General features: G+C 47.8%; 1 long non-coding RNA gene across 1 annotated transcript; it reads left to right on the top strand.

Moving 5' to 3' along the window:
• The first annotated feature begins 20,364 nt into the window (after positions 1-20,364).
• Positions 20,365-25,553, top strand: LOC143827144 (uncharacterized). The gene is made up of 3 exons (XR_013227200.1): positions 20,365-20,550; positions 20,925-23,405; positions 23,780-25,553. It is a non-coding gene; the product is annotated as an uncharacterized LOC143827144 (long non-coding RNA).
• The last annotated feature ends 1,555 nt before the right edge of the window (positions 25,554-27,108 follow it).

Genomic DNA, 27,108 nt, shown 5'->3' on the forward strand with positions numbered 1-27,108 from the left:
CTGTGTATTTCTGGAGTTTGGTCCCGTTTCTGACTCTTATACTATTTAATGATCGCCCCGTAAAGACAGTAAGAGGTTTTTTTCTTCTCAATTAAACACAGGTAATGTCTTTGTGATGTCATTTCAGTGGGCATCCAGTGTCTCTGGCCCTTTTATGACTTGTAGATTGTTTAAAGATCGCCTCAAAAGCCAGTAAGAGGTTTTTTTCTTCTCAATAAAACACAGGTGAGGTCTTTGTGATGTCATGTCAGTAGGCATCCAGTGTCTCTGGCCCTTTTATGACTTTTAGACTGTTTAAAGATCGCCTCTAAAGCCAGTAAGTGGTTTTTTTTCTTCTCAATTAAACACAGGTGTGGTCTTTGTGATGTCATGTCAGTAGGCATCCAGTGTCTCTGGCCCTTTTATGATTTTTAGATTGTTTATAGATCGCCTCAGAAGCTTGTAAGAGGTTTTTTCCTTATCAATTAAACACAGGTGAGGTCTTTGTGATGTCATGTCAGTAGGCATCCAGTGTCTCTGGCCCTTTTATGACTTTTAGATTGTTTAAAGATCGCCTCAAAAGCCAGTAAGAGGTTTTTTTCCTGTCAAGGCAACTCAGGTGAGCTGTTTGTGATGTTATCTCAGTAGGTCTTCTGTGTCTTTCTGGAGTTTGGTCCCGTTTCTGACTTTTAGACTGTTTAATGATCGCCCCCTAAAGACAGTAAGAGGTTTTTTTCTTCTCAATTAAACACAGGTAAGGTCTTTGTGATGTCATGTCAGTGGGCATCCAGTGTCTCTGGCCCTTTTATGACTTTTATATTGTTTAAAGATCGCCTCAAAAGCCAGTAAGAGGTTTTTTTCTTCTCAATTAAACACAGGTGAGGTCTTTGTGATGTCATGTTAGTAGGCATCCAGTATCTCTGGCCCTTTTATGATTTTTAGATTGTTTAAAGATCGCCTCAGAAGCCAGTAAGAGGTTTTTTTTCTTCTCAATTAAACACAGGTGAGGTCTTTGTGATGTCATGTCAGTAGGCATCCAGTGTCTCTGGCCCTTTTTTGACTTTTAGACTCTTTAAAGATCACCCCAAAAGCCAGTAAGAGGTTTTTTTCTTCTAAATTAAACACAGGTGAGGTCTTTGTGATGTCATGTCAGTAGGCATCCAGTGTCTCTGGCCCTTTTTTGACTTTTAGACTGTTTAAAGATCTCCTCAAAAGCCAGTAAGAGGTTTTTTTCTTCTAAATTAAACACAGGTGAGGTCTTTGTGATGTCATGTCAGTAGGCATCCAGTGTCTCTGGCCCTTTTATAACTTTTAGACTGTTTAAAGATCACCCCAAAAGCCAGTAAGAGTTTTTTTTCCTGTCAAGGCAACTCAGGTGAGCTGTTTGTGATGTTATCTCAGTAGCTCTTCTGTGTATTTCTGGAGTTTGGTCCCGTTTCTGACTCTTATACTATTTAATGATCGCCCCGTAAAGACAGTAAGAGGTTTTTTTCTTCTCAATTAAACACAGGTAATGTCTTTGTGATGTCATTTCAGTGGGCATCCAGTGTCTCTGGCCCTTTTATGACTTGTAGATTGTTTAAAGATCGCCTCAAAAGCCAGTAAGAGGTTTTTTTCTTCTCAATAAAACACAGGTGAGGTCTTTGTGATGTCATGTCAGTAGGCATCCAGTGTCTCTGGCCCTTTTATGACTTTTAGACTGTTTAAAGATCGCCTCAAAAGCCAGTAAGATGTTTTTTTCCTGTCAAGGCAACTTAGGTGAGCTGTTTGTGATGTTATCTCAGTAGGTGTCTTTCTGGAGTTTGGTCCCGTTTCTGTTTAAAGATCGCCTCAAAAGCCAGTAAGAGGTTTTTTTCTTCTCAATTAAACACAGGTAAGGTCTTTGTGATGTCATGTCAGTAGGCATCCAGTGTCTCTGGCCCTTTTATGACTTTTAGATTGTTTAAAGATCGCCTCAAAAGCCAGTAAGAGGTTTTTTCTTCTCAATTAAACACAGGTGAGGTCTTTGTGATGTCATGTCAGTAGGCATCCAGTGTCTCTGGCCCTATTATGAGCTTTAGACTGTTTAAAGATCGCCTCAAAAGCCAGTAAGAGTTTTTTTTCTTCTCAATTAAACACAGGTGAGGTCTTTGTGATGTCATGTCAGTAGGCATCCAGTGTCTCTGGCCCTTTTATAACTTTTAGACTGGTTCAAGATCGCTTCAAAAGCCAATAAGAGGTTTTTTTCTTCTCAATTAAACACAGGTGAGGTCTTTGTGTTGTCATGTCAGTAGGCATCCAGTGTCTCTGGCCCTTTTATGATTTTTAGATTGTTTAAAGATCGCCTCAGAAGCCAGTAAGAGGTTTTTTTTCTTCTCAATTAAACACAGGTGAGGTCTTTGTGATGTCATGTCAGTAGGCATCCAGTGTCTCTGGCCCTTTTTTGATTTTTAGATTGTTTAAAGATCGCCTCAGAAGCCAGTAAGAAGTTTTTTTCTTCTCAATTAAACACAGGTGAGGTCTTTGTGATGTCATGTCAGTAGGCATCCAGTGTCTCTGGCCCTTTTATAACTTTTAGACTGTTTAAAGATCACCCCAAATGCCAATAAGAGGTTTTTTTCTTCTCAATTAAACACAGGTGAGGTCTTTGTGATGTCATGTCAGTAGGCATCCAGTGTCTGTGGCCCTTTTATGATTTTTAGATTGTTTAAAGATCGCCTCAGAAGCCAGTAAGAGGTTTTTTTCTTCTCAATTAAACACAGGTGAGGTCTTTGTGATGTCATGTCAGTAGGCATCCAGTGTCTCTGGCCCTTTTATAACTTTTAGACTGTTTAAAGATCACCCCAAAAGCCAGTAAGAGGTTTTTTTCCTGTCAAGGCAACTCAGGTGAGCTGTTTGTGATGTTATCTCAGTAGCTCTTCTGTGTATTTCTGGAGTTTGGTCCCGTTTCTGACTCTTAGACTATTTAATGATCGCCCAGTAAAGACAGTAAGAGGTTTTTTTCTTCTCAATTAAACACAGGTAATGTCTTTGTGATGTCATTTCAGTGGGCATCCAGTGTCTCTGGCCCTTTTATGACTTGTAGATTGTTTAAAGATCGCCTCAAAAGCCAGTAAGAGGTTTTTTTCTTCTCAATAAAACACAGGTGAGGTCTTTGTGATGTCATGTCAGTAGGCATCCAGTGTCTCTGGCCCTTTTATGACTTTTAGACTGTTTAAAGATCGCCTCTAAAGCCAGTAAGTGGTTTTTTTTCTTCTCAATTAAACACAGGTGTGGTCTTTGTGATGTCATGTCAGTAGGCATCCAGTGTCTCTGGCCCTTTTATTATTTTTAGATTGTTTAAAGATCGCCTCAGAAGCCAGTAAGAGGTTTTTTCCTTATCAATTAAACACAGGTGAGGTCTTTGTGATGTCATGTCAGTAGGCATCCAGTGTCTCTGGCCCTTTTATGACTTTTAGATTGTTTAAAGATCGCCTCAAAAGCCAGTAAGAGGTTTTTTTCCTGTCAAGGCAACTCAGGTGAGCTGTTTGTGATGTTATCTCAGTAGGTCTTCTGTGTCTTTCTGGAGTTTGGTCCCGTTTCTGACTCTTAGACTGTTTAATGATCGCCCCCTAAAGACAGTAAGAGGTTTTTTTCTTCTCAATTAAACACAGGTAAGGTCTTTGTGATGTCATGTCAGTGGGCATCCAGTGTCTCTGGCCCTTTTATGACTTTTAGATTGTTTAAAGTTCGCCTCAAAAGCCAGTAAGAGGTTTTTTTCTTCTCAATTAAACACAGGTGAGGTCTTTGTGATGTCATGTCAGTAGGCATCCAGTGTCTCTGGCCCTTTTTTGACTTTTAGACTGTTTAAAGATCTCCTCAAAAGCCAGTAAGAGGTTTTTTTCTTCTAAATTAAACACAGGTGAGGTCTTTGTGATGTCATGTCAGTAGGCATCCAGTGTCTCTGGCCCTTTTTTGACTTTTAGACTGTTTAAAGATCTCCTCAAAAGCCAGTAAGAGGTTTTTTTCTTCTAAATTAAACACAGGTGAGGTCTTTGTGATGTCATGTCAGTAGGCATCCAGTGTCTCTGGCCCTTTTTTGACTTTTAGACTCTTTAAAGATCACCCCAAAAGCCAGTAAGAGGTTTTTTTCTTCTAAATTAAACACAGGTGAGGTCTTTGTGATGTCATGTCAGTAGGCATCCAGTGTCTCTGGCCCTTTTTTGACTTTTAGACTGTTTAAAGATCTCCTCAAAAGCCAGTAAGAGGTTTTTTTCTTCTAAATTAAACACAGGTGAGGTCTTTGTGATGTCATGTCAGTAGGCATCCAGTGTCTCTGGCCCTTTTTTGACTTTTAGACTGTTTAAAGATCTCCTCAAAAGCCAGTAAGAGGTTTTTTTCTTCTAAATTAAACACAGGTGAGGTCTTTGTGATGTCATGTCAGTAGGCATCCAGTGTCTCTGGCCCTTTTATAACTTTTAGACTGTTTAGAGATCACCCCAAAAGCCAGTAAGAGGTTTTTTTCCTGTCAAGGCAACTCAGGTGAGCTGTTTGTGATGTTATCTCAGTAGGTCTTCTGTGTCTTTCTGGAGTTTGGTCCCGTTTCTGACTCTTAGACTGTTTAATGATCGCCCCCTAAAGACAGTAAGAGGTTTTTTTCTTCTCAATTAAACACAGGTAAGGTCTTTGTGATGTCATTTCAGTGGGCATCCAGTGTCTCTGGCCCTTTTATGACTTTTAGATTGTTTAAAGATCGCCTCAAAAGCCAGTAAGAGGTTTTTTTCTTCTCAATTAAACACAGGTGAGGTCTTTGTGATGTCATGTCAGTAGGCATCCAGTGTCTCTGGCCCTTTTTTGACTTTTAGACTGTTTAAAGATCGCCTCAAAAGCCAGTAAGAGGTTTTTTTCCTGTCAAGGCAACTCTGGTGAGCTGTTTGTGATGTCATGTCAGTAGGCATCCAGTGTCTCTGGCCCTTTTTTGACTTTTAGACTGTTTAAAGATCGCTTCAAAAGACAGTAAGAGGTTTTTTTCTTCTCCATTAAACACAGGTGAGGTCTTTGTGATGTCATGTCAGTAGGCATCCAGTGTCTCTGGCCCTTTTATGAGCTTTAGACTGTTTAAAGATCGCCTCAAAAGCCAGTAAGAGGTTTTTTTCTTCTCAATAAAACACAGGTGAGGTCTTTGTGATGTCATGTCAGTAGGCATCCAGTGTCTCTGGCCCTTTTATGACTTTTAGATTGTTTAAAGATCGCCTCAAAAGCCAGTAAGAGTTTTTTTTCCTGTCAAGGCAACTCAGGTGAGCTGTTTGTGATGTTATCTCAGTAGGTCTTCTGTGTCTTTCTGGAGTTTGGTCCCGTTTCTGACTCTTAGACAGTTTAATGATCGCCCCCTAAAGATCTCTGTCTCTGTAGCTTCGCCCCTTTTCTGACTTCTAGACTGTTTACGTATCGCCTCAATAGACAGTAAGAGTTTTTTTTCTTCTCAATTAAACACAGGTGGGGTTTTTGTGATGTCATGTCAGTAGGCATCCAGTGTCTCTGGCACTGTTATGAATTTTAGACTGCTTAAAGATCGCCCGAAAAGCCAAAAAGACTTTTTTTCCTCTCAAGGCAACACAGTTGAGCTCTTTGTGATGTCATCTCAGTATGTCTCCAGTGTCTCTCTGTAGTTTGGCCCCTTTTCTGACTCCTAGACTGTTTAAGGATCGCCCCAAAAGACAGTAAGAATTTTTTTTCTTCTCAATTAAACACGGGTGAGGTCTTTGTGATGCCATGTCAGTAGACTTCCAGTGTCTCTGGCCCTTTTTTGACTTTTAGACTGTTTAAAGATTACCTCAAAAGCCAGTAAGAGGTTTTTTTCTTCTCAATTAAACACTGCTGAGGTCTTTGTGATATCATGTCAGTAGGCATCCAGTGTCCCTGGCCCTGTTATGAGTTTTAGACTGTTTAAAATCGCCTAAAAACCCAGTAAGAGGTTTTTTTCTTCTCAATTAAACACAGTTGAGGTCTTTGTGATGTCATGTCAGTAGACATCCAGTGTCTCTGGCCCTTTTATGACATTTAGACTGTTTAAAGATCGCCTCAAAAGCCAGTAAGAGGTTTTTTTCTTCTCAATTAAACACGGGTTGAGGTCTTTGTGATGTCATGTCAGTGGGCATCCAGTGTCTCTGGCCCTTTTATGACTTTTAGATTGTTTAAAGATCGCCTCAAAAGCCAGTAAGAGGTTTTTTTCTTCTCCATTAAACACAGGTGAGGTCTTTGTGATGTCATGTCAGTAGGCATCCAGTGTCTCTGGCCCTTTTTTGACTTTTAGACTGCTTAAAGATTACCTCAAAAGCCAGTAAGAGGTTTTTTTCTTCTCAATTAAACACTGCTGAGGTCTTTGTGATGTCATGTCAGTAGGCATCCAGTGTCCCTGGCCCTATTATGAGTTTTAGACTGTTTAAAGATCGCCTAAAAACCCAGTAGGAGGTTTTTTTCTTCTCAATTAAACACAGGTGAGGTCTTTGTGATGTCATGTCAGTAGACATCCAGTGTCTCTGGTCCTTTTATAACTTTTAGACTGTTTAAAGATCGCCTCAAAACCCAGTAAGAGGTTTTTTTCTTCTCAATTAAACACAGGTGAGGTCTTTGTGATGTCATGTCAGTAGGCATCCAGTGTCTCTGGCCCTATTATGAGTTTTAGACTGTTTAAAGATCGCCTCAAAACCCAGTAAGAGTTTTTTTTCTTCTCAATTAAACACAGGTGAGGTCTTTGTGATGTCATGTCAGTAGGCATCCAGTGTCTCTGGCCCTATTATGAGTTTTAGACTGTTTAAAGATCACCTCAAAAGCCAGTAAGAGCTTTTTTCCTTCTCAATTAAACACAGGTGAGGTCTTTGTGATGTCACGTCAGTAGGCATCCAGTGTCTCTGGCCCTTTTATGATTTTAAACTGTTTAAAGATCGCCCAAAAGCCATTAAGAGGTTTTTCTCCTGTCAAGGCAACTCAGGTGAGCTGTTTGTGATGTTATCTCAGTAGGTCTTCTGTGTCTTTCTGGAGTTTGGTCCCGTTTCTGACTCTTAGACTGTTTAATGATCGCCCCCTAAAGACAGAGTTTTTTTCTTCTCAATTAAACCCAGGTGAGGTCTTTGTGATGTCATGTCAGTAGGTATCCAGTGTCTCTGGCCCTATTATGAGTTTTAGGCTATTTAAAGATTGCCTCAGAACCAAGTAAGAGGTTTTTTTTTCTCAATTTCCCAGATGTGTGCTGGGAGAAAAACTCTGCGAAGCGTCCTCAGTCATGCAAGTTTCTGACCTGCCTGGCTGACAATTTCATTTATCAAATGGTAGATGAACCCACAAGAGGTTCACCCATACTGAACTTAATACTGACCAACAGGCAAGAGTTAGTGGATGAGGTGGAGGTGGTCGGGACCCTAGGGGGAAGTGACCATGTCCTCATAGAATTCCTTTTGAGATGGGGAGCCAAGGAAGCTTGTAGCCAGACGCGGATGTTGGATTTTCGTAGGGCAAACTTTAATAAACTCAGAGACATGATGATTGTCATACCATGGTGTCAGGATTGTAGAATCTCTGTCATAAATTAGCCTGAGTTCCTCCATGCCAGTTATATTACTTTATTGGACCTGGCGCCTGCTTGCTCCAGGCCTTGTAGTTCTCTTAGCCATAAAAGTGAGTAGTGATGTTATGTTAACCTTATCTTGTTGTGGGCTCACGGGGTTGTTGTCACCTCCTCAAGGTTGTGAGAGTGAAATCCTGTTTATGTTACACATATGTCTTTTCTCTCCTTCTCTCTCCTGCCCCCCTCCCTTGGGAACTGTCAAGTTTTGGGCGGGAGAAATGTATTGATAAGCTGGGGCAAATCGGGCCTCTGGTCAGATTTGACTTCTCAGTCTCTTGCGTATAGTACTATCCAATAAAACTCTTTTTTAAGAAGTTTGTTGTGAGTTTCCTGTACGTTTGACATTAAGTCAAATCTCACAACTCCTTTCACCTGCCATCATGCAGGGCGAAGGAAATACTTTCAATGAGCAAGGAGAGGGCCTAGATTGGGACCTCTCCCAGGGCGACGGTGCCGGGGTAGGACCGTGCAGCTCGGGCATGCTCAGGGCCGTGACAGGAGCAACTCCTGGGCCCGAGGATTTTTTGGAAAGGCACGTCACCGAACGCAGGCGTTTATCGAAGTATGACCGACCAACTGGGGACGAGCAGTGGCCGGATAATCTTGGAATGCCTAGCTACGGGCTGGAGCCCGCCGGTGAGACACAGGACCTGCAGTGCAAGCTGGACAGGGTGACCAACTGGCTGCAGGACCTCTCGGGTCGGCTGGATCCGGAGGAGCAACGCCGCACGCAACGCCTGCTGCGAGAGGTGCACAGCGGAGGTGCCGCCCGCGAACCTGGTGGTCGGAGATCGGGAGGTCTGCTCACCCTGCGGGAACGCGAGACGGCCGCGATGCAAGCAGCTGCGGAGGCCGAGGCGGCGGCCCTGGCCAGAGTGCAGAGGGAAGACGAAGACGAGGATCGCGAGGGCGCCGGGGGCGGCGGAGCGGCAGAAGGTGCCGGAGCAGCGGACGGTGCAGGGGCAGCGGACGGAGCAGCAGCGGCGGCAGCGAACGTTGCGGGAGCCGAAGCGGCGGCGGCGGCACGAGAGGCGGCGGCGGCGGCCGCGCGAGCGGCGGAGGCAGCAAGGGCTGCGGCGGAGGCGAGAGCGGCGGCAGGATTAGGACGAGGCATCAGCCGTGGGGGGAGACTCCCGGCCCAGGCGGGTTGGGGTCCGGGACGCCTACCTCCTCACCTCTGGGGAGTGGAAATGCGGAACACCTACAAGTTCAAGGCTAAGTTTTCGGGGGACCCCACAGCCTTTCCAACGTTCCTGGTGCATCTCCAAGCCTACATGATGGACATGGGGTTCACTTTCACCGACGACGCCGAGCGCGTCCGGTTTGTGGGGGAAGCCCTGGAGGGCAAGGCAGCAAAGTGGTTCCTGGACTTGTACCGTTACAACCCAAGAGCCATCCGCAATTATAATCATTTCCTGCGTTCCATGCGCCAGATGTATGTGGAGCCATTTGAGAGGGAGACCGCGGAGAAAAAGCTCAAAGCCCTGAAGCAAGGGAAATTGTCGGTGGTCGAGTACGCCAGAGAATTCAAAGAGCTTGCCTCCTCAGTGCCGGACTGGACCGAGCCCCAACGCGTGCTGGCGTTCGTGGGTGGTCTCTCGCCCGACTTGTCCAGCAAATGCCTGCTGTTAGACGACCCGCTCACGGTTGACGGATGGATCCAACTGGCCGGGGAGATGGAGAATCGTCTGGAGAGGGCGGCAGTGTTCCAGGGAATGGCAGGGAAGGCCGGAGCAAAAACCTCTACCCCCGCGAAAGTCAAGCCGAAAGCAAAGTTGGAGCCGACTGAGCGCACTCGGCGCATGGAGAAAGGGCTGTGCCTGGGCTGTGGACAAGCCGGCCACTTCCTCGCTCAATGCCCCTCAAAGACGGTGACCGGGGCAAAAGCTACTGGCAGCTCCCCGGCGAAAGCCCAACCCGCCAAGAAAACGGCCCCGAAGAAAAGTGCCAAGTCCCTACTAGTGCCGGTGGTCGCAGCATCAACGGTGGAAGACTCGGAGGAGGGCAGCGGTCCGGATGGCGAGGATCAAGCTGAGGAGCAGTCGGGAAACGAAGACGGTCTGCTGTAAAGGCGCCCCGCCAGCAGGCCGCCAATAGGGGCAAACGCGTGGTGAGTGATTCCCCCTTGATACTGCTACCTGCCACTCTCTCCAACCCCAAATCCGGGAAGAAGGTGGGAGTCCGGTGCATTGTGGACTCGGGGTGCACCCAATCCTTAGTAAGCCCAGCACTGGCCGAGACTCTGGGGGTGGGCAAGGTACCTTTGGGGGAACCCCTGCCAATCACCCAACTGGACGGGAAGTGCGCTCCCGGGGGGGAAGCTACGGTGAAGACGCGTCCCATGGACTTGGACATTAAAAAACACTGGGAGCAGATTCAACCCCTGGTAGCGCCCCACTCTGCATTCCCATGTGTGTTGGGACTAGATTGGTTGAGGGAACATGACCCCACGGTGAAGTGGAAGAAAGGGACCGTGGAGTTCACATCCCCGGGTTGCAAACAGCACGCGCGGCCTCGATCCCCACTTGACAAAGGGGTAGTGGCCGCGTTGGGATCCGTGGGGGAAGGGACTCTCCCTCCGGAGTACCGGGACTTTGCTGACGTGTTCGCGGAATCTGAGTGCAACCAACTTCCCCCTCACCGAAAGACTGATTGTGCCATTGAACTAAAAAAGGGAGAGTCGCTCCCGAAAGCCAAACTCTATTCAATGAGCCCGAGGGAGATGGCTGAACTCAGGGAGTTCTTGGACAAAAATCTTGCCAGGGGATTCATCAGGCCCGCTACGTCACCCCTGGCGGCCCCGGTTCTTTTCGTGAAAAAGAAAGACGGGTCCTTGCGCCTTTGCACGGACTAACGGGGTCTGAATGCTGTCTCTACTTGTAATGCCTACCCGCTGCCTTTGATAAAAGACTTGCTTGGCCATTTGGGAAGGGCACGGGTTTTCACGAAATTGGACTTGAGGGAGGCTTACTACCGGGTCCGGATAAAAAAGGGTCACGAATATTTAACTGCTTTTAACACCCCCCTGGGGCAATTTGAGTACACCGTAATGCCGTTCGGCCTGGCCGGCGCTCCGGGCGTGTTCATGAATATGATCAATGAAATTATGCATGATTTATTGTATCAGGGGGTGTTGGTGTACATTGACGATATTTTGGTGTATTCTGAAAATGTGGAGAGTCATGCAGATTTGGTCCGTGAAGTACTCCGCCGTCTGCGGAAGCACCAATTGTTTGCCAAACTTTCAAAATGTGAGTTCCACCGAGATGCGGTGGAATTCTTGGGCTTCCAGGTGTCCCAAGCAGGGGTTGAAATGGATCCGGGCAAGGTGCGCGATTTATTGGCTTGGGAACCCCCTCGCACGAGGAGGCAGTTGCAAAGTTTCTTAGGATTTGCAAATTTTTACAGAACGTTCATTCCCAATTTCGCCAAGGTGGCATTGCCTCTCACTGACTTGTTAAAGACGAAACAGGGGGGGAAGGCAGCGTGCCGCCCTGGCGCGCCGCTCCAGTGGACCCCCCAGTGTCAGGACGCTTTTGAGAGGTTGAAACTACTGTTTACCTCTGAGCCGGTGCTGGCCCATGCCGACCCCACCAAGCAATTCACCGTGCAAGTAGATTCTTCGGATGTGGCAATGGGGGCCGTAATCCTACAGGAGGGGGGAGATGGGAAGTTACACCCACTGGCCTATTTGTCAAAAAAGTTCTCCGGGGCTGAAAGAAACTGGGCGATTTGGGAGAAAGAGGCGGCTGCCGTGAAATTGGCCTTATCCACCTGGAGGCATTGGTTGGAAGGGTCCGCAGTCCCTTTGTCGTATGGACGGACCACAAAAACCAGGCGCTCAAGCAGCCTCGCTCGCTCTCAGCGAAACAGATGCGGTGGGCGGAGTTTTTCTCTCGGTTCAGCTTCTCTCTCAAGCATCTGCCAGGCAAAATGAACTTCTTGGCGGACGCCCTGTCGCGCCTGCCCCAGTACAACAGCAAGCGCGACCCATTGGTGGATACAGTTTTTACCCCCGCCCAGCTGGGGATGGCAGCGGTGACGCGCAGCCAGTCAAAGCCTGGCCCGTCTATTCCGGGGGGCTGGGTCCAAAAGGAGGTGTTACAGGACTCTGAATTCCACTCCCTCCGCCCAGACCTGACGGAGAAAGGGGGGTTGTTTTTTAAGGGCGAGCGGCTTTTTGTCCCCGCAGCGGCGCGCGGGGACGTTTTGAAACTTTGTCACGATGCAAAAACAGCTGGACATTTTGGGTTTGTGAAAACTCTGCACCTGATCCGGAGACATTACTGGTGGCCAACTCTGCGCAAAGATGTGGAAAAATATGTGCAGGGGTGCCCCACTTGCACCGTCTCCAAGCCAGAAGGGGGAAAGAAAAAGGGATTGTTGCAGCCCCAGCCAACCCCCTCCCGTCCGTGGACTGATGTCACAATGGACTTTATCACCGACCTGCCTCCCAGCCAAGGGAAAACGGTCATTTGGGTGGTGGTGGACGCTTTTTCCAAACAAGCCCATTTTATCCCTTGTGCTGGCTTGCCTTCGGCGGCCAAATTGGCTTCATTGTTCGTGACCCACATACTACGGCTGCACGGGATCCCAGGGCGCCTGCTGACGGATCGGGGCCCCCAGTTCGTTGCCAAGTTCTGGCGGGAGCTCTTGAGACTGTTGGGGGTGGAGCAAGCCCTCACATCGGGCTATCATCCGGAGTCCAATGGCCAGACTGAGAGGGTGAATCAGATCCTTGAACAATACTTGCGCTGTTTTATCAATCACCAGCAGGATGACTGGGTTGCCCTGCTTCCACTAGCTGAGTTTGCCTATAATAATGGAGTCCATTCTTCCACGGGTGTTTCCCCCTTTAAGGTGGTGTACGGGACTGACTTGGTGGCGGCCCCCACCTGGGAGCTGAGTTCCCCCGATGCTCCCGATGTCAATAAGTGGGCCGAGACAATTAGTGCGGGGTGGCCAACGATAGTCGCCTGTCTCAAGGACGCAAAACAAGCTTATAAAACCCAGGCAGACAAAAAACGGGCACCTGCGCCCATATGGAAGGTGGGAGACTTGGCCTATTTGTCCACCAAGAACTTGCGTTGCCAACAAAAGTCAAAAAAACTTGGTCCCAAATATGTGGGGCCCTTCAAGGTTGTGAAGCTGATTAATGCTGTAACTGTGGAACTAGCTTTGCCAAAAACTTACAGGAATGTGCATCCGGTTTTTCATTCCAGCCTGCTGCGGAGAGCCCCTGCCCCGGATGAGTGGCACCCTCCTCCAGCTAAGCCAGTGCCGATTTACATCGACAAAGACACCCACTATGAGGTCAATCAGATTCTGGACTCTCGTGTGCACAAAGGTCGTCTCCAATATTTGGTCGACTGGAAAGATTTTCCTTCAGGAGACAAAGAATGGGTTGAGGCTGTAAACGTGAAGGCGCCCCGCCTTCTCCGGGCTTTCCATCGTGCTTTCCCGGACTGCCCCCGTCCCGTTGATGCCGGCTAGGTGGGGGAGGGAAGTTAATTTTAGTGCGGAGGGATGTCAGGATTGTAGAATCTCTGTCATAAATTAGCCTGAGTTCCTCCATGCCAGTTATATTACTTTATTGGACCTGGCGCCTGCTTGCTCCAGGCCTTGTAGTTCTCTTAGCCATAAAAGTGAGTAGTGATGTTATGTTAACCTTATCTTGTTGTGGGCTCACGGGGTTGTTGTCACCTCCTCAAGGTTGTGAGAGTGAAATCCTGTTTATGTTACACATATGTCTTTTCTCTCCTTCTCTCTCCTGCCCCCCTCCCTTGGGAACTGTCAAGTTTTGGGCGGGAGAAATGTATTGATAAGCTGGGGCAAATCGGGCCTCTGGTCAGATTTGACTTCTCAGTCTCTTGCGTATAGTACTATCCAATAAAACTCTTTTTTAAGAAGTTTGTTGTGAGTTTCCTGTACGTTTGACACATGGACGAGAATGCTGGAAGGGAAGGGAGCATGTGAAGGGTGGGCGCTACTCAAACAAGAGCTATTGCATGGTCAATCAATGACTATCCCAGAAACACGAAAACACTGCAGGAGCTCTAAGAAGCCTATTTGAATGAACAGAGAACTTCAAGAGGAACTAAGAAAGAAAAGGAAAATGTTCAGGAAATGGAGGGAAGGACAGAGCTCTAAAGAAGAGTACCTACAGGTTACTAGGCACTGTAGATCAATCATCAGAAAGGCCAAAGCTGAGAGTGAGCTAAGATTGGCCAGGGAAGCCCATTGTAACAAGAAAAGATTTTTCAGTTACGTGAGGAGCAAACGTAAAGTAAAGAAGGCAATAGGCCCGCTGTTGGGTGCGGATGGACAAACTCTAACGAAAGATGCAGAGAAAGCAGAAAGGCTTAGTGCCTATTTTACATCTGTTTTTTCCCACAGGTCAAAGTGTTTAGGCACATCTAGAGATGGCTGTAGCCAAAGGATAGTGTCTGGGTGGCAAGTTAACATGGATAGAGAGGTTGTCGAGAGGCAGTTAGCTGCACTGGATGAGTTCAAATCCCCTGGTCCAGATGAAATGCACCCGAGAGTACTCAAAGAACTTTCCAGAGAACTTGCACAGCCCTTGTCTATCATCTTCGGAACCTCTTTAAGGACTGGAGATGTCCCGGAGGACTGGAAAAGAGCAAACGTTATTCCGATCTTCAAAAAAGGGAGGAAGGATGACCCGGGAAACTACAGACCAGTGAGTCTGACCTCTGTTGTGGGGAAGATAATGGAGCAGATATTAAAGGGAGTGATCTGCAAACATCTGGAGGACAATTTGGTGATCCAAGGAAGTCAGCATGGATTTGTCTCCAACAGGTCCTGCCAGACCAACCTAGTTTCCTTTTTTGACCAAGTAACAGGTTTGCTGGATCGGGGAAATTTGGTTGATGTCATTTACTTGGATTTTAGTAAAGCTTTTGACAAGGTTCCCCATGATGTTCTGATGGATAAGTTGAAGGACTGCAATCTGGATTTTCAGATCGTTAGATGGATAGGGAATTCGTTAGAGAACCGCACTAAAAGAGTTGTTGTCAATGGTGTTTCATCAGACTGGAGAGAGGTGAGTAGCGGGGTACCTCAGGGTTCGGTGCTCGGCCCGGTACTTTTTAACATATTTATTTATTTTAACATATCTAGATGAGGGGGTGGAGGGACTACTCATCAAGTTTGCAGATGACACCAAATTGGGAGGACTGGCAAATACTCCGGAAGATAGAGACAGAGTTCAACGAGATCTGAACACAATGGAAAAATGGGCAAATGAGAACAAGATGCAATTTAATAAAGATAAGTGTAAAGTTCTGCATCTGGGTCAGAAAAATGAAAAGCATGCCTACTGGATGGGGGATACGCTTCTAGGTAGCAGTGTGTGTGAACGAGACCTTGGGGTACTTGTGGATTGTAAACTAAACATGAGCAGGCAGTGTGATGCAGCGGTAAAAAAGGCAAATGCCATTTTGGGCTGTATCAACAGAGGCATCACATCAAAATCACAAGATGTCATAGTCCCATTGTATACGGCACTGGTCTGACCACACCTGGAGTACTGTGTGCAGTTCTGGAGGCCTCACTTCAAGAAGGACATCGATAAAATTGAAAGGGTACAGAGGAGAGCGACGAAGATGATCTGGGGCCAAGGGACCAAGCCCTATGAAGATAGGTTGAGGGACTTGGGAATGTTCAGCCTGGAGAAAAGGAGGTTGAGAGGGGACATGATAGCCCTCTTTAAGTATTTGAAAGGTTGTCACTTGGAGGAGGGCAGGATGCTGTTTCTGCTGGCTGCAGAGGAGAAGACACGCAGTAATTGGTTTAAACTTCAAGTACAACGATATAGGCTAGATATCAGGAAAAAGGTTTTTCACAGTCAGAGTAGTTCAGCAGTGGAATAGGCTGCCTAAGGAGGTGGTGAGCTCCCCCTCACTGGCAGTCTTCAAGCAAAGGTTGGATACACACTTTTCTTGGGTGCTTTAGGATGCTTAGGGCTAATCCTGCGTTGAGCAGGGGGTTGGACTAGATGGCCTGTATGGCCCCTTCCAACTCTATGATTCTATGATTCAATTAAACACAGGTGACGTCTTTGTGATGTCATGTCAGTAGGCATCCAGTGTCTCTGGCCCTTTTATAACTTTTAGACTGTTTAAAGATCGCCCCAAAAGCCAATAAGAAGTTTTTCTCCTGTCAAGGCAACACAGGTGAGCTCTTTGTGATGTCATCTAAGTATGTCTCCAGTGTCTCTCTGTAGTTTGGCCCCTTTTCTGACTCCTGGACTGTTCAAGTAGACTGTTTAAAGATCGCCTCAAAACCCAGTAAGAGGTTTTTTTCTTCTCAATTAAATACAGGTGAGGTCTTTGTGATGTCATGTCAGTAGGTATCCATTGTCTCTGGCCCTTTTCTGACTCCTAGACTGTTTAAGGATCCCTTCAAAAGACAGTAAGAGGTTTTTTTTTTCTCATTTAAACACAGATGAGGTCTTTGTGATGTCATGTCAGTAGGCATCCAGTGTCTCTGGCCCTTTTATGACATTTAGACTGTTTAAAGATCGCCCCAAAAGCCAGTAAGAGGTTTTTTTCCTGTCAAGGCAACTCAGGTGATCTGTTTGTGATGTTATCTCAGTAGGTCTTCTGTGTCTTTCTGGAGTTTGGTCCCGTTTCTGACACTTAGACTGTTTAATGATCGCCCCCTAAAGACTGAAAGATCGCCTCAAAAGCCAGTAAGAGGTTTTTTTCCTGTCAAGGCAATACAGGTGAGCTCTTTGTGATGTCATCTCTGTAGGTCTTTAGTGTCTCTCTGGAGTTTGGCCCCTTGTCTGACTTTTAGTCTGTTAAATATCGCCCCCAAAGCCCGTAAGAGGTGTTTTTCTTCTCAATTATACACAGGTGAGCTCTTTGTGATGTCATGTCAGGAGGTCTCTAGTGTCTCTCTCGAGTTTGGCCCCTTGTCTGACTTTAATCTGTTTAATAATCGCCCTAAAAGCCACTAAGAGGTTTTTTTTCCTGTCAAGGCAACTCAGGTGAGCTCTTTGTGATGTCATCTCTGTAGGTCTTCTGTGTCTCTCTGGATTTTGACCCCTTTTCTTACTTTTAGTCTGTTAAAGATCACCCCATAAGCCAGTAAGAGGTTTTTTTCTTCTCAATTAAACACAGGTGAGGTCTTTCTGATGTTTTTTCTCAATTATACAGAGGTTAGCACTTTGTGATGTCATGTCACTAGGTCTCCAGTGCCTCTTTGTAGTTTGGCTCGTTTTCTCACTTTTAGTCTATTAAAGATCACCCCAAAAGCCAGTAAGAGGGTTTTTTCCCTTTCAAGGCAACACAGGTGAGCTCTTTGTGATGTCTGGAGTTTGGTTCGCTTTCTGACTCCTAGACTGTTTAAGGATGGCCCAAAAGCCAGTAAAAGTTTTTTTTTCTTTTCAATTAAACACAGGTGAGCATGTTGGGATTTCATATCAGTAGGTAACCTGTGTCTCTGTCCCTTTTCTGACTTTTAGTCTGTTAAAGATCACCCTAAAAGCGAGTAAGATGTTTTTTTTCCTTTCAAGGCAACACAGGTGAGCTCCTATGTGATTTCAGGAAGTCTCCAGTGTCTCTCTGTAGTTTGGCCCCTTTTCTGACTTTTAGTCTGTTACAGATCCCCCCCAAAGCCAGTAAGAGGTGTTTTTCTTCTCAATTAAACACAAGTGAGGTCTTTGTGATGTCATGTCAGTAGGTATCCAGTGTCTCTGGCCCTTTTCTGTCTTTTAGTCTGTTTAAAGATCACCCCAAAAGCCAGTAAGGTTTTTTTCTTCTCAATTATATACAGCTGAGGGCTTTGTGATATATCATGAGGTATCCAGTATCTCTGGCCCTTTTATGAATTTTAGTCTGTTTAAAGATCCCCCCAAAACCCAGTAAGAGGTTTTTTTCTTCTCAATTATACACAGGTGAGCTCTTTGTGATGTCATGCCAGTAGGTATCCAGTGTGTCTGGCACTTTTATGAATTAAAGACTGTTTAAAGATCGCCCCCAAAGCCAGTAAGACGTTTTTTTCCTGTTAAGGCAAAACAGGTAAGCTTTTTGTGATCTTATCTCAGTAGTCACTAGTGTCTCTCTGTAGTTAACAGTTTTCCCTTTAAAGATGCTGTTTTACTTTGAATGCCTTTATTGATTTTTATTTATTCATTTAACTTCCGTTCCGCCCTCCCAGCAAGCTCACTCAGGGAGATGGATGCCAATTTTCCATAGCATATAATAAGTTAAAACTCATCGCCTACCCAACAATCCAGGAGGCTGTCCCATCCCTGATTGGCCATCCGTCCAATGAACGGCCAATCAGGAGGGATGTCCCGCCCCTCACTGTGTCCCTCCTCCAGCTTCTTGCATCTGGTAAGGTAGGCAGGCAGCTGGAGCCGGGAGGGAGGGCAGAGGGCCAGGGGCTGTGGCTGGGGGCAGTGGGGGTGGGGTGGGAAGGGAGGGAGCATTCCCACCATCCTGGACAGCTCAGACCGTGGCCATGTCAGGCCTTGGCAGGGCTGTCCAGGGCGACGCAGGATCCCTGCCAGCTTCCCCCCCCCTCGAAAAGGCCCTTTGGGGAGCCGCAGGGGGGGAGGGCTCAGCTGTCCTGCCCAGGGCGGGGAAGGGGGCCTAGCATTCCTGGCTGCAACAGGCTTTGCCCCTAGTTTGTTAATATTAGTGACCAGGAACAAAGCATTCAGTGTTGTTTGATTTTGGTTCATCTATTTTACCCTGTTTTATCATTCCTGTTGTCCCATTGTATTATTATTCTGTTATTTTATCCTTTTAAATTCAAAATCAAGTAACACATTTCTGTACCAGCTGCCATTTGATTTTGAAGTGGTTGTCGTCAATACGGCATTCAGCATTCAATTTATTGAGTGGCCATAGCCCATTTCAATCCAATGTAAAATGCACCCAATCAATATTTGAAGATAAAACACAGGGAATCATAAGGAGGAAAGAGGTGTAAGCATTGTCTAATACGGTGGTCCCCAAACACCGGGCCACGGCACGGTGCCGGGCCGCAAAGGGGTGCGCTTGCCTGACCTTGCCTGGACTGTCCGTCCGCAAACAGCGGGGCCCGTTCCTTTGGCCCTGGCTAGATGAACCATGTCCACCTGGGAGGGGATTGGCCTGGAGATGGGCAGAGCTGCTGTGTTCCCTTCGGGGCCCTGCCTATAACTCCGGGCTCCCCACTGCCCAAAGGAGCCCTCAGAGCAGGGGAACGATCAGGAAGGACCAGCCCAAAATTGCAGATGCTGGACTCCTCCGGAGGAGAGAAGGCGAATGCGTTTGGGGCTTTTTGTGGAGAGAGAAGAGGCCTCCAAGGTGACTTCGGCCCTGAGGACAGGAAAGCCGAAGACCGGAAGATTTTGCCCATCCCACGTAGGACAAGCACCCTCTGAGATATTATCTCAAAGCCCAGATATAGGTTGGAGACCAAACGGGCCGCCCTTCTGGGACTGGGGGAGGTGGGTCTGCCACTCTTGGTCATCACGTGGCCTGGGGATTGGAGGACTTGGTGGAGGGCCGAGCTTCTGGAGGGCTAAAGGGAGGAAAAGAAGCTGGGGTGTGGATTCCTGACCCTCTCGGCCTCCTGGCCGCCTGACAGGAGGGGCGTCTGAGGGCTGGGCTGGGTTCAGCACCAGGAGGCTATGCAGAAGGTCCCCAATTCCATCCCCGGCCTCTCTACTTTCAAGGATCTCTGTTCTTGGGAGAAACGTTTCTCTTCCAGTGACCCAGGAGAACCAATGGCAGAAAAAGGTTGTCACTTGGAGGAGGGCAGGATGCTGTTTCTGTTGGTTGCAGAGGAGAGGACACGGAGTAATGGGTTTAAACTTCAAGTACAATGATATAGGCTAGAGATCAGGAAAAAAGTTGTCACAGAGTAGTTCAGCAGTGGAATAGGCTGCCTAAGGAGGTGGTGAGCTCCCCCTCCCTGGCAGTCTTCAAGCAAACGTTGAATACACACTTTTCTTGGATGCTTTAGGATGCTTTGGGCTAATCCTGCATTGAGCAGGGGGTTGGACTAGATGGCCTCTATGACCCCTTCCAACTCTATGATTCTATGATTCTAAACTGGCCTGACTGTACAGAAGGCAATCCCAGAGGCTAATCTGGTTCTGCAGTGGGTATTTGGTGGCCGGTCGGGTACGGCTTGCATGCCGAAGGCCCCCAGCTCAATCTCCGCTTCAAGAAATCCAATGAAGCAGTGAAGGGAAAAGGGGACAGCTACAGCGAATAGACATGATGCTCAGCTAAAGCTAAGAGTCAGGCCAGGCACGTGACTCTAAATAGCATAATATATTTCGGGAAGGTCTCCCCTGCAAGGCAGCAGATAAAAATGTGTGTCTCTCTGTGTGGGGTCAGGACTTAGCTAGGGGATAGAACAGACCTCCAGCTGTGGGTCAGAATGCCCCATAAAGACTGGCCTCTCAGATACCCTGGCCTGAACTGGGGGTGGGGGGCATTGTTTTGGCTGAAGGACAGCAGAATCAAGTCAGGTGGGTGGCTGGGCAGGTGCAGGCAGGCCGATATCCCATCAGCAAATCTGTCCCCTAACCAAGGTTTTGGCCACTTAGGGGCATAGCCTGGAGGGAGAGTGACCACCTTCTCTCCAAAGCAAGGCTCCTGACACAGCAGCCAAGACAAATTCAGCCAGGAGCAGGCCGGGCACACCTGAGCAGGAGGGGGGTCCTTCATAATACTCCCTCACCCACAAAGCTAAGAGTCGTTTTTTATACTCCACTTTTCACTGAAGTCTCAAAGAAGCTTACAATTGCCTTCCCTTCCTCTCGCCACAACAGACACCCTGTGAAGTGAGGCTGAGAGAACTGCTCTTCAAGATCAACTCGAAGAGAACTGTGACTAGCCCAAGGTCACTCAGCTGGCTGCACGTGGAGGAGCAGTGAATCAAACCCGACCTACCAGATTAGAAGTCACACTGGCAGGACCTTTTCTTTCTCTAAGGCAGGGTTACCAGCCCAGGACAAGGTGAAAATACCAATATTAGGATCCCATCAGTGAAAACAACCCATAATTCTCTTGGTCCATTACTTACATCAGAGGGTTTTAGAGGGCAGTCCTACCGGCCTGCAGGAAAAAAGCTGGATGCAAGTCCTGGAGAACCTCCAAGACTAACACTATTTGGCGGGTGTCCAATTCTGAGAGTCAGATACCAATTAAGAGGGCTATAACTCCCGAAACCTTAATCAGGTTTGTCCCTAAGATAGCTGCGCATGCTTCAAAGTTTGTGCTGCAAGCCTCAGGACATGTACTCCCCAGTCTCACCACTGAGGCCTTCTGACTGCTAATTGGGTTGAGCTTTCCCTTCTCTCTCCCCTGCTCTCTTTGTTGTCTCCTTACAGATGGTAATCTCCACCGAAGATCTCCTCTGCCTCTCATCTTGACTCCCAACCAACAAACACCAGCCCAGCTCCTCTTCGGAACGTGTTAAATGGCTACAAAGACAAACCACAGTTGGGAATCTGACAGCCTGAGCACTTCCCAGAGGCTCCTGCACAGCCCAAGGAGGAGCACTCACCCCACCAGGCATACCGGGAGGGAGGGAAATGGGGCTGAGCCCTGCTGCCCCCATATTCTACAGCCAGTCTTATTCAGGCAACCTGGGTAACAATTATGCCAGTAAGAACGACATTCAAGTGCAGCAGCACCTTAAAGAGCCACCCATAAGCTATCATGTTCAAAGCCACAGCACCCAAATATTGTGCATCTACTACAAACTAAAACAGCAACTCACCTGAAATACTTTGGCCAATAGTGACACCTAAAGGCATAGGGGGAAACAATGAGAAAATCCTAACGCCAGAGTATTAAATAGACTAACTAGGACATTTCCACACCCATTGAATGTTTGCCCACAGAAGTCGCGATATTCCGGCCCCTCCATGTGACGTCACCCACATCCAGCATCTGGGCAGAGACCGGCTCACTCCATCCTCTGTTTTAAAGTGCGAGTTTCGGAATCACATAAAGTGAACCAACTAAAAGAAGCAGCCAGAGACGGAAACGTATGGCAAAAGCTTTCCTATAGGTCGGACACGACGGAACGGATAACATCATCATCATCATCACTGGAGAGCCACCAGCAGGCAACCAGCAGAGGGAAGGCATGGGGGCTCAATCATGCTAAAGCCGCCTGCTTCACCCCAGCCTCATCCCCACCTTCCTCTCCCTGGTTCCTGGGGACAGAAATTTCTTTTTTAAAATGGATAACTACCTGGAGCAACTAACAGGAGGACAAGTGTGTAGGTGATAGGTGCAGCGGTAAAAAAGCGGTAAAAAAGGCAAATGCCATTTTGGGCTGTATCAACAGAGGCATCACATCAAAATCACAAGATGTCATAGTCCCATTGTATACGGCACTGGTCAGACCACACCTGGAGTACTGTGTGCAGTTCTGGAGGCCTCACTTCAAGAAGGACGTAGATAAAATTGAAAGGGTACAGAGGAGAGCGAGGAAGATGATCTGGGGCCAAGGGACCAAGCCCTATGAAGATAGGTTGAGGGACTTGGGAATGTCCAGCCTGGAGAAAAGGAGGTTGAGAGGGGACATGATAGCCCCCTTTAAGTATTTGAAAGGTTGTCACTTGGAGGAGGGCAGGACGCTGTTTCTGCTGGCTGCAGAGGAGAGGACACGCAGTAATGGGTTTAAACTACAAGTACAACAATATAGGCTAGATATCAGGAAAAAAATTTTCACAGTTCAGCAGTTCAGTAGTTCAGCAGTGGAATAGGCTGCCTAAGGAGGTGGTGAGCTCCCCCTCACTGGCAGTCTTCAAGCAAAGGTTGGATGCACACTTTTCTTGGATGCTTTAGGATGCTTTTGGCTAATCCTGCGTAGAGCAGGGGGTTGGACTAGATGGCCTGTGTGGCCCCTTCCAACTCTATGATTCTATGATTCTATGATTCTAAACTGGCCTGACTGTACAGAAGGCAATCCCAGAGGCTAATCTGGTTCTGCAGTGGGTATTTGGTGGCCGGTCGGGTACGGCTTGCATGCTGAAGGCCCCCAGCTCAATGTCCGCTTCAAGAAATCCAATGAAGCAGTGAAGGGAAAAGGGGACAGCTACAGCGAATAGACATGATGCTCAGCTAAAGCTAAGAGTCAGGCCAGGCACGTGACTCTAAATAGCATAATATATTTCGGGAAGGTCTCCCCTGCAAGGCAGTAGATAAAAATGTGTGTCTCTCTGTGTGGGGTCAGAACTTAGCTAGGGGACAGAACGGACCTCCAGCTGTGGGTCAGAATGCCCCATAAAGACTGGCCTCTCAGATACCCTGGCCTGAACTGGGGGTGGGGGGCATTGTTTTGGCTGAAGGACAGCAGAATCAAGTCAGGTGGGTGGCTGGGCAGGTGTAGGCAGGCCTATGTCCCATCAGCAAATCTGTCCCCTAACCAAGGTTTTGGCCACTTAGGGGCATAGCCTGGAGGGAGAGTGACCACCTTCTCTCCAAAGCAAGGCTCCTGACACAGCAGCCAAGACAAATTCAGCCAGGAGCAGGCAGGGCACACCTGAGCAGGAGGGGGGTCCTTCATAATACTCCCTCACCCACAAAGCTAAGAGTCGTTTTTTATACTCCACTTTTCACTGAAGTCTCAAAGAAGCTTACAATTGCCTTCCCTTCCTCTCGCCACAACAGACACCCTGTGAGGTGAGGCTGAGAGAACTGCTCTTCAAGATCAACTCGAAGAGAACTGTGACTAGCCCAAGGTCACTCAGCTGGCTGCACGTGGAGGAGCAGTGAATCAAACCCGACCTGCCAGATTAGAAGTCACCTGCAGGACCTTTTCTTTCTCTAAGGCAGGGTTACCGGCCCAGGACAAGGTGAAAATACCAATATTAGGATCCCATCAGTGAAAACAACCCATAATTCTCTTGGCCCATTACTTACATCAGAGGGTTTTAGAGGGCAGTCCTACCGGCCTGCAGGAAAAAAGCTGGATGCAAGTCCTGGAGAACCTCCAAGACTAACACTATTTGGTGGGTGTCCGATTCTGAGAGTCAGATACCAATTAAGAGGGCTATAACTCCCGAAACCTTAATCAAGTTTGTCCCTAAGATAGCTGCGCATGCTTCAAAATTTGTGCTGCAAGCCTCAGGACATGTACTCCCCAGTCTCACCACTGAGGCCTTCTGACTGCTAATTGGGTTGAGCTTTCCCTTCTCTCTCCCCTGCTCTCTTTGTTGTCTCCTTACAGATGGTAATCTCCACCGAAGATCTCCTCTGCCTCTCATCTTGACCCCAAACCAACAAACACCAGCCCAGCTCCTCTTAGGAACGTGTTAAATGGCTACAAAGACAAACCACTGTTGTGAATCTGACAGCCTGAGCAGTTCCTAGATGCTCCTGCACAGCCCAAGGAGGAGCACTCACCCCACCAGGCATACCGGGAGGGAGGGAAATGGGGCTGAGCCCTGCTGCCCCCATATCCTACAGCCAGTCTTATTCAGGCAACCTGGGTAACAATTATGTTCATAAGAACGACATTCAAGTGCAGCAGCACCTTACAGAGCCACCCATAAGCTTTCATGTCCAAAGGCACAGCACCCAAATATTGTGCATCTACTACAGACTAATACAGCGACTCACCTGAAATGCGTAGGCCAATAGTGCCACCTAAAGGCATAGGGGGAAACAGAGAAAATCCTAACGCCAGAGTATTAAATAGACTTAGGACATTTCCACACCCATTGAATGTTTGCCAACAGAAGTCACGATATTCCGGCCCCTCCATGTGACGTCACCCACATCCAGCATCTGGGCAGAGACCGGCTCACTCCATCCTCTGTTTTAAAGTGCGAGTTTGGGAATCACAACAACTGATGGACAGCCAAAGTTACCAACAAGATAGTTTTAGAGAGGAGCAAAACAACTTTGTCATCAGAAGGCAAGATATCACGGCTAAAGCTCACTTACTTTGGACACATCATGCGATCAGACTCCTTAGAAAAATCCTTAATCCTCGGCATGGTCAGCGGCAAAAGGAAACGTGGTCGCCAAAGGATCGGCTGGCTCGACACGATCAAAGCCGATACAGGGAAGACCATGAACCAACTAAAAGAAGCAGCCAGAGACGGAAACGTATGGCAAAAACTTTCCTATAGGTTGGACACAACGGAATGGATAACATCATCATCATCATCACTGGAGAGCCACCAGCAGGCAACCAGCAGAGGGAAGCCATGGAGGCTCAATCATGCTAAAGCCGCCTGCTTCACCCCAGCCTCACCCCACCTTCCTCTCCCTGGTTCCTGGGGACGGAAATTTCTTTTTTTTAATGGCTAACTACCTGGAGCAACTAACAGGAGGACAAGTGTGTAGGTGATGCCAGAAATAAAAGAATATTTCCCCGAAGTTGTAACACCAAAAATTCCCCCCACCACCACCACCAAAATCAGGAACAAGATTAATTTTTAAAAGGATCAAAGGACTCATGATCCCATAAGGGTTGGTGTTCAGAAAGCGTTGTGCATCTATGATTTTGCACAGGCATTGCAACGGAGAAATATGATAAAAAAAAATTAGCAGGCATCGCAGGGCCTTTAAAACATGGAGAGAGGATTTCGTTGCCTGGATTAATTGACAGGCGAAAGCATGACACATATAAGGCACATTGCGCTCTTCCGCCATTTCCAGATGTGGAGGGTAAGACATGTGAAAAGAAAGCAGAAGAATGCGAGACAGCAGAAGGGTGAGGAGGGGCTGGGAAGTGTGATAAAATTTAGCACTTTGCCATTCAGCTGGCCTAACACTTTTTTTGGGTGGGGGGGGAGAGCGCTGGCAGGGATCCTGTACCTCCCTGTGCCGCTCTGGACAGCCCTGTCAAGGCCTGGCATGGCCACGGTCTGAGCTGTTCAGGATGGTGGGAGTACCTATGGGGTCCTTCCCTATTTGTAAGACGCCCCAGACGGTATTCTAGCTACACAAAAACTAAATGCCCTCTATGACCGTGACTGCTGGTTGCAGGTATTCTTGCTCAATTTGTCTGAATTGCTTTTCATTTTTAACTTTTAATTTTGATTAATCGTTTTAACTTATTATATGCTATGGAAAATTGGTGTACATCTCCTTAAGTGAGCTTGCTAGGAAGGACGGTACAGAAGTTAAATAAATAAAAATCAATAAAGGCATTCAAAATAAAACAGCATCTTTAAAGGGAAAACTGCTAACATTCACCCATCCCCATTTCCCCCTGCCAGTTTTAGAGGACCCCAAAGGGCATCAGAACCAGCCAATGTACCAACAGGGCCTCTTCCGCAAGGATCTTGGGGTGGGGGTGGGGGCAAAACCTGCTTATTTGACCATCTTTATCTCATGCCTATTTTCAACTGCATAAAATGGACCTTAACAATTTCCAGAGAAATATTAGCACAGCTCTCGGAGAAGGAGAGAGGAATGTGGGGACTGGCCTTGAGAGACCATCTCGCCACCAGGGGGGGCTGTGCCATCACAAACCAGAGGGCCCCCCTTGAAAGGTCCTTAAAGTTTGCTAAAAATTCGGCAAATCCCCTTAAGCCTCTCTCAGAATCTAGGTCAGGTTTGAGCTGAGGAACGGGTGGGGCTTGCACCCAGCCACCCAAAAGCCCTGGGGACGGGGGGTGGGAAGGCAAGCTGGAAATATTCAGCGATACCATCAAAGAATTGTAGAGCTGGAAGGGATCTCATGGGTCATCTAGTCCAACCCCCTACACTATGCAGGACACTCACATCCCCATCGCTCATCTACTGTCACCTGCCACACCTTTGCCTTCACAGAATCAGCCTCTCCATCAGATGGCTATCTAGCCTCATGTATTCTGTATAATTTTACTACATCTGTAGTAGCCTTGGGATAGGTTTTTTCTCTTGTATTGTACTCACTACAAACCGTCCTATAGAGCAGTGGTCCCCAACCTTTCTGAGGCTGGGGACCGGCAGGGCAGCAGGCCGCACCTGCGGCCCGTGCATGCACGGGCCGCGCCCGAGCATCGTGCATGCACAAATGCGTCATGCGCGGCCGAAATCGCGCATGCGCTGCACTTTCACACGTGCGCACATGCGCAAAAGTGCCACACATGTGCGATTTTGGCCGCACACGGCACGTTCGCGCATGCATGATGCGCGGGCGCGGCCCTGATTTCCTCTCCCTGCCCTCCCGCAGTAAGAAGCTTCCCGGGCCGCAAGCTTGCGGCCTCGGAGGTTTTTTACTGCGGGGGGGCGGGGAGAGGGAGTCGCGGCCCGGCGCCATGGTCTTCACAGCCCGGCACCGGGCCGAGTCCCGCAGGTTGGGGACCACTGCTATAAAGCAGGGGTAGTCAACCTGTGGTCCTCCAGATGTCCATGGACTGCAATTCCCAGGAGCCCCTGCCAGTGTTTGCTCATGGGAGTTGTAGTCCATGAACCCCTGCTATGGAGTTTTCATGGCAAAGATACTGGAGTGGCTTGCCAATTCCTTCTCCAATGGGTCACCGTTTGTCAGAGCTCTCTGCTATGACCTGTCCGTCTTGGGGGGCCCTTCACTGAGCTACTCAAGCCCGTTCGCCACGA

Source organism: Paroedura picta, chromosome 17 (assembly GCF_049243985.1).
Source record: "Paroedura picta isolate Pp20150507F chromosome 17, Ppicta_v3.0, whole genome shotgun sequence".
In the NCBI taxonomy this organism is placed as follows: Eukaryota; Metazoa; Chordata; class Lepidosauria; order Squamata; family Gekkonidae; genus Paroedura; species Paroedura picta.